Genomic DNA, 15,023 nt, shown 5'->3' on the forward strand with positions numbered 1-15,023 from the left:
ATGACCAGGAAGCAATAATGTGGCATCACTGATTTCACGGCCGCTTTATTCTTCAGGCCATGAAAGAGAGGCATTGCTCGCATCCTTCCTCAAACATGGATCTGTGGCAGTCCCGGGGGCTTCCACCGTGCTCCCTCCACCCGCAAAGGTGGCCAGCGCGCCGGGTCACGCGAGGCTCGGCGGCATTGGCTTCCCTTTGAAGGCACGCACGGCCTTGCTCACGGCCCAGCGTGGTGGTGTTCCGGCTCCCTCTTGCCCGGGCCCCCTTTATTCTGACCTGAATCGTAAAGCAGGCCTCACTCAGCCAGGCATGATCTTTCCTTCCACTACCCCTGAATGCCACGGGACAGATCACAAGAGCCGCGGGAACCTGCGTGCGTCATCGTTGAGCCCCCCGCCCCGGGCCCAGGGCGGGAAGAGCGAGAAGAGCAAGAACGGTGGCTTCAGCTGGGGCTGCCAGCCGTGTTGGTTTGCTGAGGCTGCCAGAACCCAGCACCACACACTGAGAGGCTTCAACAACAGACATGATCGTCAAGTCCTGGAGGCCAGAAGTCCAAGGTCGCGGTGTCGGTGGTGTTGGCGCCTTCGGAGGCTGCGAGGGCGGATCTGTTCTCAGCCTCTCCCCTGCTGCTGGTGGTTTGCTGGCAGTCCTTGGTGGTCCTCGGCTTGTAGAAGCATCACAGGGACGTCTGCCTTCATCTTCACACAGCGCTCTCCCCGTGTACGCGTCCGGGGCCAAATCCCCCCTCTTTATGAGCACATTGGGGCCCACCCTAATAACCTCATTTTAACTTGATCATCTGAATGACCATACTTCCAAATAAGGTCACACTCATAGGTATGGGAGGTTAGGACTTCCACATGTGGATTTTAGGGGACACACTCACCCCATAACAGAAGATGACCTGCAGGTCCGCAGTCACATGTGCATTTCAGTGGGTCCCATGCAGGAGTTGGGATGTACTTAAACTAAAAAATTATTTGTTGTTGATCTGAAATTCAGATTTCACTAAGCAATCTGTACTTTTCTCCCTCTCTCTCGCCCTCTCTCTCTTTCTTTCAACTGGCAACCTTACGTTAAGCAAACCCCACCTATGAAAATTCAGGTACTCTCAACAGAAAAGTGGGCTGATTCTTTATGAAAAGATCAATCACAGGATGCCTTTAAATAGCAAATTCCTCTGGAGACATGAGGCGGTTGGAGTAAGGACCAGTCTCTGCACAGACCGGACAGAACCACCATGTCTGTTCCACATCTAAGGCTGGGACAGGGAGGTCAGCGTAGGGGGGAAGAACAGAGGTGGAACCCTGCTAGATTTGCACTCCCAAGTGTGTGCGCATGTCAGGGACAAGCCGGGGGGTGGGGGGTAAGGGTGGGGGTTGAGCAAAAGACCCACGTCCAAGACCTGGTCCCAGGACCATCTCATGCCAGCCGGTCACCTACCCTCTGAGCCTCGGACTGCTCATTAGCCTCCCATGTCTCTTGCTGCACCCCCCAACCCTGTGGCGGCTCCCTGTCGCCCCACCCCCACAGGCCGGCCACATGGCACACGGTGACAACTTTACTTCTGAGCCTGGGACAGCTGGGACGTCCGTGTTCTCCAGTTAGAGGAGGAAGAATAAACCTGCCCAACTGTGCAGCAAAGGATGGAGAGACCGAAGGGACACAGAGGCAGGTAAGTGAGGTGAGGGAGGTTGGGGGGGGCAGGTGCTGAAGGAGTCCCCAAGTCTAGCCCGGGTGTGGGTCCCCTCGGAGAAGTGCACACCTCCTGCCTTCAGGTGAGAGGCTGAGAGTCCCAGCCCCTCTGATGCGAGGCTGGAGGCCAGAGCCTCGGTTCAGTGGAACACGCCTGAGGAACCCCGGCCTGCACCTGGGGGCCCACCTGGGGCTTCCCCACACGTCCATCTGCTCCCAGTCATCAAGAGGCAGCTGGTGTGGCCACAGCCCGCTGGTGCTCAGAGATTTCTCTCCTGAGATGATTGGAGGGAAAGTGGAGAGCACCGGTATTCTGGAAATCCAGACTTTTCTCCTGTAGTCAACAGCCCACCAGGGATGATGGCAGGAAAGTTTTTCAAACCGATGGTATCAGATGCAGTTAGGATGCACCCCACAGTTCTTCTGTGCCAAGGAGCTGAGCTCCACTGCAGCTGTGAAAGGAAATTATGCTGTCGATCCAAGGGGCATTATGCAACGTGACTCACCAGCAATTAGACGAGGGGCAGTTAGCAGGAGCCGGCCGAAGTTTGGGGGCAGCAGGGTCCCGGTGGCTCAGGGCTGGCCCCGGCGCTGTCCTGCTAACACGGCAGGGCTGAGCATGGCGACCAAGCAGGCATTCACTCCTGGAAGCCGCAGAGGCCCCATCACACCTTCGAGCTGTGTTAAGCACTGCGTTCGAGTCCAGGAGCAGGGCCTATCATGTGTGGCTTACATCTTCCCTCTGACGTGCCACTCACTATCTGTCGCTTCTCAGCTCCTGTGGAGTCTAAGGGGTTCACTCCCAGAAGAGCTCAAATCCAAGCAGTGACAAGGAAGGCAAGAATCCTTGGAGCCTGGCTGTGGGTGGCAAACACCCATTAGATGAGGAATGGGCCATTTGCACAATTTGAGGAATCTGACAAATAAACTGGGTGTGACTCGGACGGGTAAGTCTACCCTGTCCTTCCAATGCATCACACCTTGTGTAATAATACCAGCATGGGTTTTGCTTTCCTTTTTCATAACTATTATTTAATATCCATGCTCATTGCTTCCCTGGATGATGAAACTGCACCCAGAGATCCATCAAGCAGACAAAATCCCTGCCCCCAGAGCTGATGGGCACTGATGAGCACGCAGGGAGGAGCAGGGGGTGCAGGGAGGGGCTGATCAGGCTGAGCCTGCAGGGAGGGAGCAGGGGGTGTTGGTGAGCGGGGAGCCTGACACATGAGCACGCCGGACAGAGCAAGGCAGGGACAGACTCTCCTCGGGCAAGGGGTGCCGGAGCTGCCCTCAATTCACTTCAAAGGAACTGAAAGCAGGGACTCAAACAGATACTCGCACACCCGTGTTCAAAGCAGCATTGTCCACAGTGGCCAGAGTAGTGCCCATCAAGTGATGAATGGATAAGCAAAATGTGTGTGCGCAGGCAACCATCGAGGTGAATTTGGGTACATGCTACCACCATACAGGTAAACCTTGAAAACATTGTGCTAAGTGAAGCTAGACACAAAAGGACAAAGACTGTAGGACTCCCCTTATATGAGGTAGCTAGAATTGTCAACGTCAGAGGGATGGAAAGTAGAATCGAGTTTTCCAGGGGCTGATGGGGGGTGGGGGGGGTGCGAGTGCTTCGTGGGCACAGAGTTTCTGTCCGGGGGGGATGAAGAGTATGGTGGTGAGGACAGCATGGCCATGTGATTATAGTGAATCCCACTGCCCTGTGTGCCCAGAAATAGCGGAAATAGAGGAAATCTTGCCCACGAAACAGACAGGCTGCTTTTACTTTTATTAAGAATGGTATTCCCAGGGCGCCTGGGTGGCTCAGTCGTTAAGCGTCTGCCTTCGGCTCAGGTCATGATCTTGGGGTCCTGGGATCGAGCCCCACATCGGGCTCCCTGCTCAGTGGGAGCCTGCTTCTCCCTCTCCCACTCCCCCTGCTCGTGTTCCCTCTCTCGCTGTGTCTCTCTCTGTCAAATAAATAAATAAAATCTTTTTTAAAAAAAGAATGGTATTCCCAGTTCAGCAAATGCTCTGGTGAGCAGAGTGAGGCTTGCCCAGCGACGGCCAGAGCCCGGGCCCGGGGAAGGGCGATGTTATGACAGAGCGGGAGGCTGGCCTGGGGCCCCACAGGGCCGCTCACTCCTTCAGGAGCCGGCCTCATGTTCAGACGGTGCCAGAGTGGAGGACAGGGAGGGAAATTCAAGTTGACTCATCTGCAGGATATGCGGATCCGGACAGGACCTCCAAACTTGGCAAGCTCGAAGGAAATGATTTTAATTTTTTTTTTTTTTTAAGACTCTCATGTAACCTAGACACTCAGCTGGGAGTCTGTTTCCTATTTCAAGCCTTTTCCAAACAGTTGTGTTTGCAGAGACCTTCATAAACACACGTCCAGGGGAAGGAACCAGAAGGAATGGGGCTTCTCCAGGCCTGCCGTTCAATTCCCTGGGCTTGCAACACTGCTCAGGTGTTTGACAGGAAGGCAGTTGTGGGGACACCCGTGGGGCAGGAAGCCGTGGGGCACAGAAGCTTTCTGGATCTGACCTCCAGTCATTGAAAAACAGTAACATGGGATGTGGATCAAGGAGGCTTACGAGCATCTGGGCCTCGGCCTCAAGACTCCAGGCACACTGAATGGAAGACAGTCGGGGACACTGCTCTTTCCCTGCCTTTATGCCTTGATGCAGCTCTTCCTGCAAGATCTAGAAACAGATGCATGGCTCATTCGCGGACTCACGCGCTAGGTGGGCATCTGTGGAGCCCTCCCGCGAGGCTGGCAGTGGAGGCCCGGCCTCTGCCCTCTGAATATCCGTGAATTGTCCCCCTCCTCGTGGGGTATTTGCAGGACTAAGGATGCTGCTCACCTGACCAGGGCCCTGCCAGGAGGGGTGAGGACGGGGGTCCAGATGAGCCCCTCACAGCTCCCCTGAAATATCAGCCTCGGCTCCTTTTGTCCGCACGTGCTGGGAGGTCAGCTGCCGGGGAGGCCACCCTGCAGTGTCCGGGAGTGTGAACTCGGCTGCTTCCAGCCTGAGGAGGGAGGCTGCTCAGACAGAGCCTTGGCCTACCTCTGCCTCGACGAGCCACTTGCCGTTTTGCCTTATCTTGTTTTTGACTAAATTCTTAAAACGTAGACTTAATTTTTTCAAACAGTTTCAGATTTACAGAAAAATTGAGACTACAGTGCAGGGCGTCCCCCTCTACCCAGCACCCAGTGTTCACTGTCATTACCATCCTTAGGTTAGTTTGGAACATGTGATACAATTCTTAAACCAATGTGGATACGTGGCTATCAAGTCCCTACTTGGCTCAGATTACCTTGGTTTTACCCACCATCCTTTTCGGGTCCCAGGTTCCCACTTAGGATACCCATACTGCTCAGTCTTCTGGTCTTCCTGGCGTGGATTGTGGTCCTACCTCATTAGACTGGGACCCCTCACAGTGCCCAGAGCAGCGCTTTGCCCCCGAGGGCTCGAGTCGAGTGTGGGCAGGGGATGAAGGGATGAAGGGAAGGAGGCCGCAGCATGAACTCGCCCTCTCTCCCAGCAAATGTCAAAACACCAGTAAACTCTGTGTGGTCCAGTGATTCAACACCGTTGTCTCTTAGAGAGACAGGGCTGGGGACGGGGGAGATGGGAGAGGGCTGGATTTCGCTTTCCTAGTTACATTTCTGTGATGTTTAATCAAGTCTTATAAAATAATCAGCTTGTCTTTCTCTTCCAATTAGAAACAATAAAATAAGACCCAGCTGTGGGGTGAGGCTTGCATCCTCAGCATCTCCCCCGCACAGGAAGAGGCTGGTGCCCACCTAAGATGACCAGGGTACGAGATGGGCCCAGAGCATGGTTTCCTGGCTCCTTCCTGTCCTCACCCACACAAGGAATCAGAAAAGGCAAGAGTTTCCAAGCCTTTGGTATAAATGCAATCCAACACACACGCAAACCACCCCAGGTTCCTCCTAAAGCATTTCGCGCCTCCCCCGCTGCCCCCTAGCCCCTGCCTCTGAAAAGAACTGAGGTCAGATTAGCAGCCCTTCCCTGGAGGGGAGGTGATCAGGGAAGCAGGCGGGTTAAATTGGCCAAGTCATCCTTGGGCTCAAGAAGCCGCCCGGAGCCTCCGCTCCAGGATGGAGGCCCAGCCCCTCGGGGCGCCCAGGGCTCACAGGAAGCCCACTGCCGCCGCCTCCGTGGGCTGGGCCCTGTGCCTGGAGTTTAGGACCACCCCACCCTGTCATTACCTGGCCCTGCCAGGCCTTTCCAGGCTGAACTGGAGGGAGGGGCCTGGTCTTACCTCTTATACATCCCACCCCCCTCCCTACCCCATCCACTGTCTGGAGGGCAAAGGGCCCACATGGGCGCTCAGGGAAAGGCCTCTTTGTAGAGTCTGAAGAACAATCTGATTGAAGAGTATTTTCAAGTATGATTGACATAACTTTCTGGGGCCCCAAGTCCTCTTTAGATATCATGTCCTAGTGAAGGGAGCTGGGAATGTGGTCAGGTGAACAAAGTCAAGGTCTCCAGGGCCTGAGTGCCCCCGAGAGCTGAAGGCGGCAGTGTTGGGCCTTCCTCTGAGCCATTTGCCCTCCCTCCACCCCCAGTCACCCCTGGCCCCCCGTCTGGCTCCTGCCTTTAGATGTCATGCCAGTGACCCCCTCCCAGCACCAGCACGTCTTCTGGGGGCCATGCAACATGCCGATCCTACAGAAACGCACGTCACACAACATGCATGGCCCCCACAGTGAGATTCTGCAGCCTAGAAATGCTGGAAATATTTCATAAAAACTCCTGAGTTATAAGTCAGGTTCATGTATTGTGTGTTGTGATTTTTAAAAAAAATTTTTTTAAATTTTATTTTATTTGAGAGAGAGAGAGAAAGCACGAGGTAGGGGGCAGAGGGAGAAGCAAACTCCCCGCTGAGCAGGGAGCCAGACGCGGGGCTTGATCCCAGGACCCTGGAATCATGACCTGAGCCGAAGGCAGATGCTTAACCGACTGAGCCACCCAGGTGCCCTGTGTTGTGATTTAAACCACAGATCTGCTTTTGAAAAAAGGCAAATATTTGAAACCCAAGAGACTGGGATTCTGAAATCGAAGGGAGAAAGGATGGGGTGGATGGAAGCAGTGAAATGCTCGAAATTCATTCAAAGCTTGGGGTTTATTCTCATCCAGAAAACTGCAGGGAAAGGAGAAGAGATTTTTCCACCTGGGGTCTTGGTAGCATCCTGAGCGAAGGGAAGGAAGGCGCCGGCAGACCACCAGGCAGCCCGAGCCAGACAGGATGTCTCCTCTGTTCTTGATCCAAAGAGATGACTCTGGAAAGATGGAATGTATCTGGCAGGTTGTATCAGGAAGAGGGAGGGACATTCTACTGGAGATTTTGGCTTCAATTGATGAACCGGGGGTGGTACAAATGGGGTCAGGCAGTGGGGAGGGGACCCCAGGACTCCTAGGGCCCTATTCCCAGGGTTTTGGTGCCTGTGGCCCAAGCGTGGAGCCCACTTCCCTGACATAGGGCTTGGGACTTCATTTGGAGCAGGATCCCCCTTGGGGGGCCATCTTGTCACATAGTCAGGTGACTGTCCCGCGGGCAGAATGGCGCTCTGCAGGGCCACACCTGCGGCAAAGCTGGTCCATGTTGGGCAGAGAGGGGGTGATGCTGAACACTCACCAGGAACCTACCATCTTCTAGGCACTGTTGGGTTCTTTGCACACTTTACCTCATTAAATGCCCCCACAGCCTTGTGAGGTAGAAATAATCACGCCCATTTTACAGATAGAGAAATCCAGGAAATTTTAGTAACATTTCCAAGTTTGCAGCTATGGTAAAAGGCAGATCTGGTGTTTGCCCCTTAGCGTATGCAGGTGGGAGGCCTGGTGGTGGGCATGGTCCCTGTGAAGGACGTTGCTATGGTTACCAGCAATGGGGAAGGAACTCTATCACTTGTTTGCTAAAATTCACAAAGGGGCAGACCAGTCAGGCCTTTTTGGAAGGGCACGCTCAGCTCCAGGACAATGAGAGCTGTCCCCGGCTTTGGCCGATGCCACCTCGGTCACCAGGTCCTGGCCAGGAGCCAGAAGTGGGCAGAGGCTCACGGTGTATCCCCCCTCCAAGGCCCCCCCACCCTTCGTCTGCATCAGCTGAGAACCAACAGATAGGGCCGACCTCCTGGGACCTACCTGCTGGGGCTGCAAGTGGCTCCCTTAAAGGTTAAGGGTAAAGCGGATGGATGGCCTGGGGAACGGAATAGCTAAGGTCTACAAAGTAGTAGTAAAAACTGAAGAACAGAGAGCCAGGAGGTAGGGACAGAACCCCTGGGTGGTGCAGCCCCTGGAAACTCCCCAGGCCAAGGGCGAGCTGGCCAGTTTTCACCCCCATACCTGAGTCTTTTCACCTAACGTAGATCCTGCCTCCGACTCTCCATGAAGAAAGGAGAACATGCTGCGTGTTCTTCATGTGGGGCTGCACTTGACTACATGAAAGGCAGTGACCCTGCTTGCTAGGTGAAACCCTGAGGGGAAATAATTATTTCCCAGCAGACATTTCTTAAATGATGCTGCAAAGATCCACCCTCCATCCCCCCTCTGCTGAGAGGGATAGCCTCTCCTAGGTGCAGAGAAGCCCACAGGCCTGGAACAATCTACCGTTCATGAGAGCAGCCTGTCAGCCAGGCCCTGTTGACCAGGAGCCCAACCTGAGGACGAGGCCTCCCTCCCTCTCCACCTCCAGATGCCCACTCCCCTCCCCTGGTCCGCTGGCCCGTCTCTCTCTCTCCTCACTCCTCGTCTTCTGCCTCTCACTGCTGCCCTGGAGGCTTCTCATCTGCAAGAAGCCTCTGCTGGGAAAACTGGCTGGGTGCCCATGGCTCTCAGCCGAGTCTGTCCCCTGGCCCCTCCATCCCATTTTTAGCCTCATCTTTCGACCTGAAACTTTAATAGTTTATTAACGTCTGCTCCCAAACCTTTGACGGTGCCCCAAAATACTGCCCAGGGTCTATGAAGCACGAGGCTGAATCCAGCAACTTCCCCACACCCATTTGTCCATTGATCCATTGATCCATTGGACAAGGTTGGACCAAGAGCTCGCTGTGTGCTGAATTCCATGCCTGGCACGCAGTGAGGCCATGGTGAATGCCACTGTGCTGGTTAATGTGCTGTGTCAACGTGACTGGGCCCCTGGATGCCCAGACATTTGGTCAAACATCATCCTGGGTATGTCTGTGAGGGAGTCTCTGGATGAGATTAACATGTTAGTTGGAAGCCTGAGTAAAGCAGATGGCCCTCCCCGACGCAGGTGGGCCTCATCCAATCAGTTGAAGACCTGGATAGAAGAGAAAGGCAGAGCAAGAGGGACTCCTGCCTGATGGCACCGCGAGGACACGGGTCTTCTCTGGCTCTTCTTGACTCTCCAGCCTGCTGGCTTTCTGGCGGCAACTACAGCGTCTTCGGTTTCTCAGGCCTTCGGACGTGGACGAACCACACTGGCCCTCTGGGGGCCCCGGCCTGCTGACAGCAGATCGAGGGACTTGTCAGCCTCTGTCACCATCTTAGCCAGTCCCTCACAGCAAATCTCTGCACACGCCTCTTCTCCCCTGTGGGTTCTGTTGTCTGGAGAACCCTAATAGGATCAGCGTTATGGGAGCCACGACTGTGTCTCCATCCCATGCGGCGCGAACCTCTCGATCAGGAGCTAGACGGTTCTTTATTACAAGAGAAACCAGCAAAGTAAATTTACTTATTATTGTGAGATTTATGGCCACACCTTTTTTATGTGTTTTTCAAACAAACCCGTCGTCACGGTAACTCTCTTAAAACAAGATGCGACCTGGTTTAAAGAGCCTGAGAGCTAATTACAATAGTGCTTTGTATTTAGTTACACCTTTCTTCTGAGGGGTTTAATGGACCTCACTCATTAAGCTTCACAAACATCCTCTGAAGTCTTTAGGGGACAGATACTATTAAACCCATTTTACAGACACAGACACCAAGGCACAGACGGGTTCAGTGACTTGGCCACCGACTGGCAGCTGAGCCCCAGGCAAGTCTGGGCCCAACCCAGGCCCCCCCTGGTTTCCTTCTGCTGTCTCCACTCACCAGACTCCATTCTCAGGTTGGAGAGCCCTTCTTCACGAAAGGCTCCGTTTCCCACAGCGTGCTCTGCGGCCATCCCTGTGCAGAGGAGGCCCTGGGGGGGAGGCCGCAGGGCTGAGGGAGGGACGGAGCAGGGCTGAGGGGAGGCGGGAGCTCAGGGGGTGCTGCTTCCCTGGTGCCGCGTGGTAGAGCCAGGCCTCGGTGGCAGCGCACCGGCCTGGTGTTCGCAGGGGTGGTGCGGCCACACGGGGTCGAGCGGACACCAAGCTGCTCCCGCCTCAGTCACAAGGGTCTGCCCCTCCGTGCAGCCGCCCGGGGGGCCGCTGCTGTGGCTCAGTGCCTCTCAGAGCAGGGCCCAAATCAGCGCATCTGCCATGTTCCAAATCTGCAGAATCAGAAACCGTTTCACAAGGCCTCCGGCCTCCGGGGGCTTCTCCGGGATCTCTGCCTGGAATGTTCCTCCCCGAGATGTCCTTCACTTCTTCATGGGCCTGTCCTGACACGGCCTCGTTAACACAGCGGGAAGCAGGCCCCCTCCCGGCCCTGGTCGTCGCCTCACCCTCAGGATGCTCGGCGGGCACCGCCCGTCTCCCCACAGCCAGCCGCGCGTTCCAGACCAGGGCCCTCTGCTCGGTCACTGGCACGGAGTAGTCAGTCAATAGCCACACGAACCTTGATTTGTGACCCAAGAGGAGGGATGAGGAGGAGGAACATGTATTTGGGTGGGTGGGACATGGGGCCCATGAGTCTGGTTTGGGGCACATTGAGCCTGAGGTCCCAGTGGCCCACACAGACAAGAGGGGCAGCTGTTTGGTGGGTGGCTCGGCAACACCCAGGACAGGTGATCCAATGATCCAGAGGAGCTGAGATCGAGGAGGGGGAATGAAGGGTTCAAAGAAGAAATCCTGGAGCACGTCAGCACCTGGGTGGGTGGTGAGGCTGAGGAGCCGGCAGAGATCAAGGAGGCCAAGGGCCTGACAGTGTCCAACGTGACAAAGGAGTCAAGCAGTGTCAGAGAAGTCTGGTCTTAGATCTGGCAAAATCGGGAGATGAGCTTCCAACCTGAGAACTACGGTCCTCGGTCCTCGAGTGGAGGCTGGAAGGTGGGCTCCAGCAGGACGGAGGGACTGTGGGGGGATGCAGACAAGGCCTGGGGCCGTGAGGAGGAGGGGGGAGACACTCAGAACCACCAGGGGTGGGAGAAGAACGAGAAGGGGTGGGTGTGGAGGAAGGTTTCAACTCCCCAGTTTTGAACTCACACTTGGAGCATCTGAAACGGGAGAGAGATGACTTGTCACTGGGTGTGTAAACAGAAACGAAGGGATGGTGGAACTCCAAGCAGGCAGGGGCTGTGGCTAAACTTGAATGAGTCTTGAGTCTGGGGCTCAAGATTCTGTCCTGGTCTGAAAGAAACCCAAGGCTACTAGAAAAATACAGGCAGCCTACCCCCCACCCAACAGGAAGGCATGTGGCCCTACGACTTTCAAGTTCCACCTCTGGCACCCACCACCATCATGGGTCCCCATGCCGCGTCAGGAGAGCGGGACAGAGGTATAGCTTCCAACAAATTTCTCCGCCCAGTATGTGCTCACACATGAGGAAGGGTACATGTTTTGAGTAGGGGACAGCACCCTAATTCCCAAAATAGTTCATTCAAACATAACTGTTAGACTTTTGTATTGCACTCATTAATTTAGGAAAATTCACACGGGCATAAAAACTGCCTTTCAAGAATAAAAATTGGGGCACCTGGGTGGCTCAGTCGTTAAGCGGCTGCCTTTGGCTCAGGTCATGATCCCAGAGTCCTGGGATCGAGCCCCCACATCGGGCTCCCTGCTCGGTGGGAAGCCTGCTTCTCCCTCTCCCACTCCCCCTGCTTGTGTTCCCTCTCTCGCTGTGTCTCTGTCAAATAAGTAAATAAAATCTTTAGAAAAAAAAAAAAGAATAAAAATTGCTAGGACTGGAATTTTCCATGCGTGTTCAAGAAGATGCGCAGTATCCTAAATCAAGTTATCATCTGTGCCTGAATAGAAGGAAATTCCAAATATAAGACAATTCCGTATGTTCCCAAGGAGGAGAAAAAAAATTATGCCAACTTGGATATGGGAACCTTTTTAGGGATGTTAATAAAAATAATCAAGTATCTACTTATTTATATTTACATATATATACTGTTTTCTAATGCTTTGTTCTTCTCTTTCAAAGTATGAAAAGAATTCAGTCACTCCAAGACTCAACACATTCATTTACTGTGGACTTTCTAGGACTAAAATACATCACTTTTGGTATTCTCAAATGCAAAAGAGAGACAAGTTTCCTACTGAATATCTAACATGGAAACAGGTCTCTGTTACAAAGTGTTAAATGGTTCTGTGAGCCCCGCCATCTACATTTCCTCAAAAGCAATGAGATGGTCAACTCCACAATTTTGTTTCAGTCTCATGGCTACACAGGTAAAGTGAAGTTTGAAAATCATTTCCAAACCCAAATCAATCAAGTAAAACCCCTAGTTTTTTAATGCATTGAAAATCTGCCTAAGAACTATAAACTCTCACATTTTCTTATAAAAGCACAAAAACTTTTCTTCTATACAATCTGCTTTGCATTTATGGGCGCCTGGGTGGCTCAGTTCGTTGAGCCTCCGGACTCCTGATTTCAGCTCAGGTCATGATGTCAGGGTCCTGAGACTGAGCCCTGTGTCTGGCTCCACGCTCAGCAGGGAGTCTGCTGGAGATTCTCTCTCCCTGTCCCTCCTCCTCCTCTGCTAGTCCCTTCCCTCCCCCATCTGTGAGGCTCTCTCTCTCTCAAATAAACCTTTAAAAAAATCTCTTTTGCAGCATTTAAATGATGCTGATGATAAAGCTTTGAAAAAGAGTTAAATATTCATCTTGTGCGTTTAGTAAAAAAAAAAAAAAAAAATTTCATGGAAGCTCCAGCAAAAGGTCTCACTACACAATGTATCACAATTACACGTTGTAGCAACAAGTACACATCTGGGAGACAAAATTTCACTGGGCTCTGCACCATGCTCCTGTAGTGCAAGAATACAATCCCACCTCCCAGGGTAGGCAGGGATTTTCAACTTGGGGCTGGATCCATCATTAGTGGGTTGTGAAGTCAATTTAATGGGTGGAAACCTATTACATGGGTGGAGGTGGGGAGGATGAAGGAACTGCAATAGGATAGAAGAGAAAAATCCCAGCGTGCTTTATGGGTTACAGTTTATAACACTTTGGATATACGTGTGTTCTGAGTCACTATGTCAAATATATTTCCTACCATGGGGCAAAGAAACATTTGAAAACTACTGAGGTAGAATTTTGGAAACCCAGAGAGGCAATAAAACCGGGGGAAAGGAAAAAGCAGTGCCCACGCTTCTCAATTCGAGGTCCTGTGTCTTATTACTTTGAGAAGCAATCAGGTGTTCTCCAAAAATGATGGTGCGGTGGAGAGGTAGGAAGGATAAAAAGGATCAGGACAGACAGTTCACTGGAGATTAAGAGATTCAAGCGAAACAAAGGCTCTGAATCAAAGAGTGAGCCTGGTGTGTAAGCACGGAAATTCAGGACAAGGGCAGTGGGTGGGGCAGGGGAGATCACTTTGGTTCATAACCTTGCTTCTTATTTCAGGGAGGAAACCGAAGCAATTAGAAGGGAATGTCCACCTGTTTTCTGCTCCTTATCTGCCTACCCATCATCTACCTCCCTGAACATCCCCGAGTACTCTGCCTTTTCTCTCCTTACAATCTCACCCTGTGTCTGTGGAAGGTCACTACCTCGATCCGCATACTGCACCCGTTCCCTCCTTTGCTACTGTGCTGATTCTAAACTACGTCTACAAATTCTTTCTAGGGTTGCCTGATCTAGCCAATAAAAATACAGGTCATCCATTAAATTTAAATTTTGGATAAATAACAAATAATTTTTTAATGTAAGTATGGCCCATTCGACATATAGAACACACCCTGATAAGTCACGTTTATCTGAAATTCAAATCTCACCAGGTGTCCTGTATTTATTTCACCTGGCCCCCCTACTTGATGCTCCTTCCACTCGGAAGATGGCATCTAATTCCTCTCCCACTGAGCACAGGCTATACTTGGTGACTCCATCCTAACAAATGGAAAAAAAGGGCAGGTGATGATGTATGACCTCTGCTACAAGGTGATAAGAAGCACTGTGGCTTCCATCTTGGTCTCTCTCGTCCTTGGATACCTCTGGGGGACGTTAGCTGCCATGTCACGGGGATATTCCAGCAGCCCCATGGAGAGGTCCACGTGGCAACGAACTGAGACTTCCAGCCTGCGGCCGTGTGTCTGAGCGAGGAAGGGGGTCCTCCAGCCCAGGTCTCACACCTCCAGCCCAGGTAGCCTTGGCTGATGTCTTGATTGTACCCTCATGAGAGACCCCACATGCGAACCACCCAGCTAGCCTGCTCCTGAATTCCTGACCCACTGAAGCTGTTAGGTAACTCTGTTATTTCAAGCTGCTAAGTTTTGGGATAACTTGTTATGCAGCAATAGATAACTACTACACTTACTTATGGTATCACTCCAGTAATTGTCCTCTCTAACGCCAACACTTTTTCCTTTTCCTGGGTGATTCCCAGCAACAGGCAGACATGCTGGGATTTCTATTTTAAAGAAAACCCTCTCTTGATCTCACAGGTCCTATTTTCTGCTCATTCAAAAACTACCAAGTGTTGTCTACCATCCCTCCTTCTGATTCATTCTTCCCTATTCTGTCCTGAGCTACTCCAGTGAGGCCTTCCAGCCCGGAAACAGCTCTTGTCAAGGGAGAATTGCCCCTCTGGTACTGAATCCAAAGTTCCATCTAACTCAACTATTCATTTCATACAAATTTATTAGACAGCAACTATGTGTCAGGCATGGTGCTGGATGTACAACAGTGAACAAAACAAAACAAAAAAGAAATCCCTATTCTTACCGAGTTTACATTCTGGTGTGGGGTGGGGGACAAACAACAAATAAACAAAAAAGGCAGTATGAGTATTTATGGATAAAATAATATGATATCTGGAATCAAAATATTTTGAAGTAATGGAGCCAATGGGTAGGAGTAACGATGAAAAAGGTTAAGATTTGTTGTTAATTACTGAAGCGTGTGATGGGTACACAGGAGATGGTGAAGCTATTTTCTTCCTTGGTGTATGTTTGAAATGTTCCATAATAAAAAGTCTTTTATTGGGCGCCTGGGTGGCTCAGTTGGTTAAGCGAC

Source organism: Neomonachus schauinslandi, chromosome 10 (genome assembly GCF_002201575.2).
Source record: "Neomonachus schauinslandi chromosome 10, ASM220157v2, whole genome shotgun sequence".
In the NCBI taxonomy this organism is placed as follows: Eukaryota; Metazoa; Chordata; class Mammalia; order Carnivora; family Phocidae; genus Neomonachus; species Neomonachus schauinslandi.